Source organism: Nelumbo lutea, chromosome 5 (assembly GCF_056320005.1).
Source record: "Nelumbo lutea isolate HS-2025 chromosome 5, American lotus-T2T, whole genome shotgun sequence".
Lineage (NCBI taxonomy): Eukaryota > Viridiplantae > Streptophyta > Magnoliopsida > Proteales > Nelumbonaceae > Nelumbo > Nelumbo lutea.
This window is the reverse complement of record NC_142688.1, coordinates 65,109,765-65,115,641: the sequence shown is the minus strand read 5'-3', so window position 1 is coordinate 65,115,641 and position 5,877 is coordinate 65,109,765. Positions and strand designations below refer to the sequence as shown.

Sequence of the window (5,877 nt, the reverse complement as noted above, 5' to 3'; positions counted from 1 at the left end):
ACCTGCAGCAATGAAGCCTTGCGGCTGCTGCATATAGATATCTTCAGTAAGATGTCCATTCAGGAATGTAGTTTTGACATCCATTTGCCAAATCACATAATCATGGTATGCTGCTACAGCTAGCAGGATCCTAATGGATTTAAGCATGGCCACAGGTGAAAAAGTTTCCTCATCATCGATGCCCTCTTTCTGAGTGTACCCTTTCGCCACCAGACGAGCCTTGAAGGTCTCAATCTTACCATCGGGGCCCTTCTTCCTCTTGTAAATCCATTTCCAACCGATTGCTTTTACCCCGGAGGTCGGATCTAGTAGAGTCCAGACTCCATTGGTCTCCATTGAGTCCATCTCTGCTCTCATGGCCTCCACCCACTTCTGGGAATCTATGTCCAACATAGCTTCCGTGTAAGTCACGGGATCCTCCTCACTAGTCAAGGTTTCCACCAGGTAACTATCCTGGTCATAACCATAACGGACTGGTGGCCTGGATACCCGAGTGGATCTTCTAGGTTGGTCACTACTTGGAACTTGTGGGACATCTCCCACTGCTCCTGAGCTCTCCTCATCAAGAACAACTTCCTGACGATGGGTGTCCAGGATATAGTCGGTTTCCAAGAATTGCGCATTACGACTGCAGAACACTTTCTGTTCACTTGGTTCATAGAATAGATAACCTACAGAGCCTTTTGGGTAGCCTACAAATAGGCAACGGCTGGTCTTGGATTCCAACTTGTCTGCACTCGTTCTCTTAGCGTGTGCTGGACAGCCCCATATCTTCAAGTGTCTGACACTTGGTTTCTTTCCGGTCCAAAGTTCATATGGAGTATTCGGAACCGATTTGGTTGGAACCCGATTCAGCACATAAATTGCAGTCTCTAATGCGTAACCCCAAAAGGATGTGGGTAACTCTGAGTGTATGAGAAGCGACCGGACCATATCCAATAAGGTCCTATTCCTCCTCTCCGAAACACCGTTAAGTTGTGGTGTAGCAGGAGGAGCTAATTGTGATACTATCCCATTGTCCTTTAAGTAGTTCCTGAATTCGTCAGAGAGATACTCGCCACCTCGATCTGATCGAAGGGCCTTAATTTCTCTCTCTAACTGTTTCTCGACCTCTTGTCTAAACTCTTTGAACTTTTCAAAGGATTCGGACTTGTGTCTCATTAGGTACACGTAACCGTATCGTGAAAAATCATCTGTTAAGGTGATGAAATACACATGTTGATTTCGTGTCCTAACACTCAGGGGACCACATACATCAGTATGTATTAGGTCAAGTGTGCCCGTAGATCTTTAAGGCTTACCGTTAAATGGCCGTTTCGTCATCTTGCCTTGTAGGCAAGGCTCACAAGTGGGAAGATCTTCTACAGTTAGAAAATCCAAAGGACCATCCTTTAGCAACCTTGTGATTCGGTCAACACCGATGTGGCCAAGTCGATAATGCCACAGACACATGGGATTAACTGTATCACGAGCTCTCTTCTTAGGGATTTCAGCCGACGTAGTTTCGGTTATGTTACTTTCTAGAGAAGGATGTAGAACATAGAGACCGTTCTCCAGTTCCCCGTATGCGATGAATCTGTTGTTTCTTTTAACAGTAATCGTATTACTAAAGAAGACAGAATAACCATCTGCACACAGTTTTGAGACAAAAATCAAATTTCTCTTTAAATTTTGTACATAAAGACAGTCTTTCAGTACAATTATTCCTTCTCTAAAAATTAATTCCACGGTTCCTATGGCCGCGGTTGCAACAGTTGCAGTAGTCCCAAAGAAGAGTGTGACTTCTCCTTCACTCAGCCTTCTGCTTACCTTGAACCCCTGTAGTGAGTTACAAGCATGAGTCGAAGCCCCGGAGTCAGTACACCAGGATGCAGAAGCTACCAACAAATTGGTTTCTATAACACAAGTTTCGAAGTTACCTTTCTTGGATTCCAGGTAGGCAGGACAGTTCCTTTTCCAGTGGCCGGTCTTCTTTCAGAAGTGACAGGCATCCGATGCTTTGTCTTTCTTCTGCTTCTTGCTCTTAGTGGCTTTCTTCTGAGGCTTCTTTGCCTTCCTCTTTCTCTTGCCTGTCTTGCCAGCTTCAACAAGAATGGCTGATGTGTGGCTCATTGTGACACTAGCAAGTGCACTAGCCGTTCAAGTAATAAAGTAGTGAGTGAAGTATCGTTCCCACGAGGATTTAGGAAACAATTACCAATACTAAATTGAGCACTTCTTATCTGATCAACAAATAAATCAAAACTTTAATGAAAGCTAAAAAAATCCTAAATTCAGCAATCTATCAATTTGGATCATTTGAATAAATCATAATTGAGCCTTGGTTTGGTGAAACCCCAAGGTCATGAACAGCCTCTCTCAAGCGCATGTTCATCCTATGCATGAGTGACGGTTCTTCTATCTCTAGCAAGAATCTAATCCCCTTGCATGCATTTCTTCAAACACTTCTAAGGCATCAATTCAAATCTGAATTGATCACCAACTGAATTGTGCAATTTATCTCTAATGCACTCAATTCAGTTCTTGAATAGTAGATCTGAATTCCTAGAGTCTCTCTCAAGCACTCTAGGAATTCCAAGCTGTAGATTAATTCGGCCAATCTGAAAATTGCAGATCTGAATTCTCTTTCAAGCAATTCAGATCTTGCAATATCAGATCTGAGAATTCAGATCTGAGTTTTGAAGGTTAGTTGGCTGAATTAATCTACAATAACACCCTTATTCAAGAAACTTCAAGTACAATTCATGACCATTTGAATGAATCAAAAAGAATTAGATTGCTGAACTGAAATTTTACAAGCTGAAATACAACAAGGAAGAATGGAAAAAAGGAGAAAGAAGAAAGAAAATATAACAAAGAAACTGAATTTGAATCAAAAGAGAATGAAACTACAATTGATTTATTACAAAAGATCTTTGAATCACAAACCCTCAATTCGAACTCACCTTATCTTCTAGCTTGCTTGTCTTGAACTTCCTTTAGCCCTTCTTTTTCTTCTTCCTCGCGCCTAGCCTTCTTCTCTTCTCTTCTCTCAAGGTGGCCGAACCTCTAAGAGTGGGAGAGCCTTCCTCTCAAGCAATTGAACACCTCTCCCCCCTCCTAGAGGCCTCCTTATATAGTTTTTCAAGGGGTCTCTTGCCCCTTCTTGAAGCCTCTAGAATGGGGTGTATTACACCCCTTTCTTGAACATTCTAGAGCTCTCTTGAAAGCCTCCTAAGGGCTGTTATTTGGGCTGCACTTAAGCTCTCTCTTAGCACATGATAGCTATACATTGAGCTGCTCTTTTGGGTTGAGAATGGGCCTTCCTTGCTGGGTCGAATTCTACTCATAGCTAGGCTTTCTTTTCTTGGGTTTTCTCAAGAAATTCACTTGCTCTTCTTGGGCTGAAGTGCTCTCTTTTGCTTCCACGACCGGGCTGGACTGAAATTGGTCTTTTTGAACCTTCTTTTCTTACCTTTTTCCTTCATTTTCTTGGATTAATTATCCCTGAACTTATTCTTAGCATTAAGCTAAATTAAGGCAAAAATTAATAAAACCGGCATAAAAATCCATGCTAAAGTCCTCAAAAATTATAGATAAATTGTAAGTTCATCAAATACCCCCACACTTAAGCTTTTGCTTGTCCTCAAGCAAGGACATCAGCCATAAACTGAACATTCCCCCCTTCTGTTCTTACCATTTACCTGGTGAACTTTTTAAGATAGAAATTCATTGAGTAGTCGGGGGACTTTTGTAAGTGCTCAACTCTTATTCTTGTAAATTACTATTTAAGATATGTATAAGATCCAAGGAAAGGAGAATATGAATTTTATCATAGTCTACCCTTCACTCCTAATTGTCAAGGTTAATAATCAAATTTCACTAAGTTTCACATCTGTAACTAAATCTTAATGAGAGTTCAACTTTAGAGTGCCCCTTTGAACCTCAGCTATCACCACAATTTCTTAATTCTAGGGGTGGGTGCATCTTATGCTCCATCTCACCCTTTTTTTTTTTTTTTTTTTTCGGTGTGAGTGCATTTTATGCTCCATCTCACACACTTTTCTCTCTCTCTTTTTTTTTTTATTTTTTTATTTTTTTTTGGTGTGAGTGCATCTTATGCTCCATCTCACACTGGTCACTTGCTTGAGGTAGGTAAATAGGACTCATGTTCTAAGCTGCTAGTTTTACTATTCAGCTCAGAATAGCGGAGTCAATTTGGGCTTTTGTCCTTCTTTGCAATTATTGAACCTCAAGAATCAGCACTTCAGATGTGCACTAGCTCTCTTGACCATTAACCATGAAATCAAGGGATTCCATACACATGAAGATAGTTAGGGCTAGTCATGCTGAAAAGCATATTCAGCTCCCCTTTTCTCATGCATATATCAAATTAGGTCATTCACAAGAATAAAAACTTAACAAGTACATCAGTCTCCCTCAACTCATTGAATTCCTTCTTAAAAAAAATCACCAAATAAATAGTAATGAACTTGAGGGGTTCCAGTCTTTTTTGGTTATGTCATTGCCTGCATATGTGTGTTGGGGTGCATGGTTTCAGCCCTCATACCCTAGCCTCGGGCTCACTCCCCCACACTTAAGATGAACATTGTCCTCTATGTTCGTAGTGTTAGGCAGTAACAATAAAACTAGCAAGAGCATCATCAAGTAATAGGAGGTATTTAGAGGACTTCCCTGAAGATCATTCTTAAATTCTGCAATATGTTGTCGGTGGAAAACTTCTTCTGCTAGAAATCACTTGCAAATTAGAAGAGGAGATCAGTATCTTTATTCAATTAAATTCTAAGAAAAACTAACTAAACTTAAATGCTATGAAAAATAAAAACAAAAAGCAAGTAAGACAGTTTATTACTAAGTATCTGAATTGGGAATTCTCCCAACAGCCTCTTGTTCCCTTGGGTTTACCATGGTGTTACTAGGTAAGGTACCCGGAGCCCTTTCTGAAATCATCTGTGCCAGCTGCCCAACCTGAGTTTCCAAGTTCCTTATCGATGTTTCGTTATTCTGAAATCTATTTTCCGCACTAGCTATGAACTTGGTCATCAGCTCCTCCAAGTTAGATTTCGGTTCCGGCTGATAGAAGTTTTGGTGGAAAGCCTTAGGTGCATGCTGATTCAGGTGGCCTCTCCATCCGGAGTTATGGGCATGATGGTACTGATTTCCTGGCTGTCTTGTAAAGTTGCCAACAAAGTCTACTTGTTCTGTGGACTGAAAAGACTGACTGCCAACTTGGAATTCAGTGCTATCATGGCCTCCCCCACACTTATCATACTGTACATGCATAGCTGCCATCTGCATCTCATCAAATTTTTTGCTAAGTGCTCCTATTTGTGTAGAGAGAGTTGTGTATGTATCCACATTATGAAGGCCATGCTGCTTTCTAACTGGTGTCCTTTCTGAATGCCATTGGTAGTTATTGGCTGCCATCTCCTCGATGAGTGCATGGGCAACCTCGGGAGTCTTATTGTTTATGGAGCCCCCAGCTGCTGCATCTAAGATGGTCTTGTTTGAATCGGTCAAACCATTATAAAATGTTTGCACCTGCAGCCAAATCGGAAGGCCATGGTGAGGAACCCTCCTTAGTAGCTCCTTGTAACGTTCCCAGGACTCATAGAGAGATTCCCCCTCTTGCTGGAAAAAAGTAGTGATGTCATTCCTCATTTTAGCAGTTTTAGAAGGGGGAAAATATTTAGAGAGAAAACGGCTGGCCATTTCGTCCCATGTGGCTATAGATCCTGCTGGTAATGAGTTCAACCAAGCTTTGGCTTTATCCTTCAAAGAAAATGGGAATAACCTCAGCCGGATGGCATCATCACTTACCCCATTGTGTTTGAAGGTGTCACAGATTTCCAAGAAGTTAGCAATATGGGCATTCGG

At 41.3% G+C, this 5,877-nt stretch overlaps 1 non-coding gene across 1 annotated transcript; it reads left to right on the top strand.

The window, feature by feature from the left end:
* The first annotated feature begins 5,557 nt into the window (after positions 1 to 5,557).
* Positions 5,558 to 5,664, top strand: LOC148852738 (small nucleolar RNA R71). The gene has a single exon (XR_016100091.1). It is a non-coding gene; the product is annotated as a small nucleolar RNA R71 (small nucleolar RNA).
* The last annotated feature ends 213 nt before the right edge of the window (positions 5,665 to 5,877 follow it).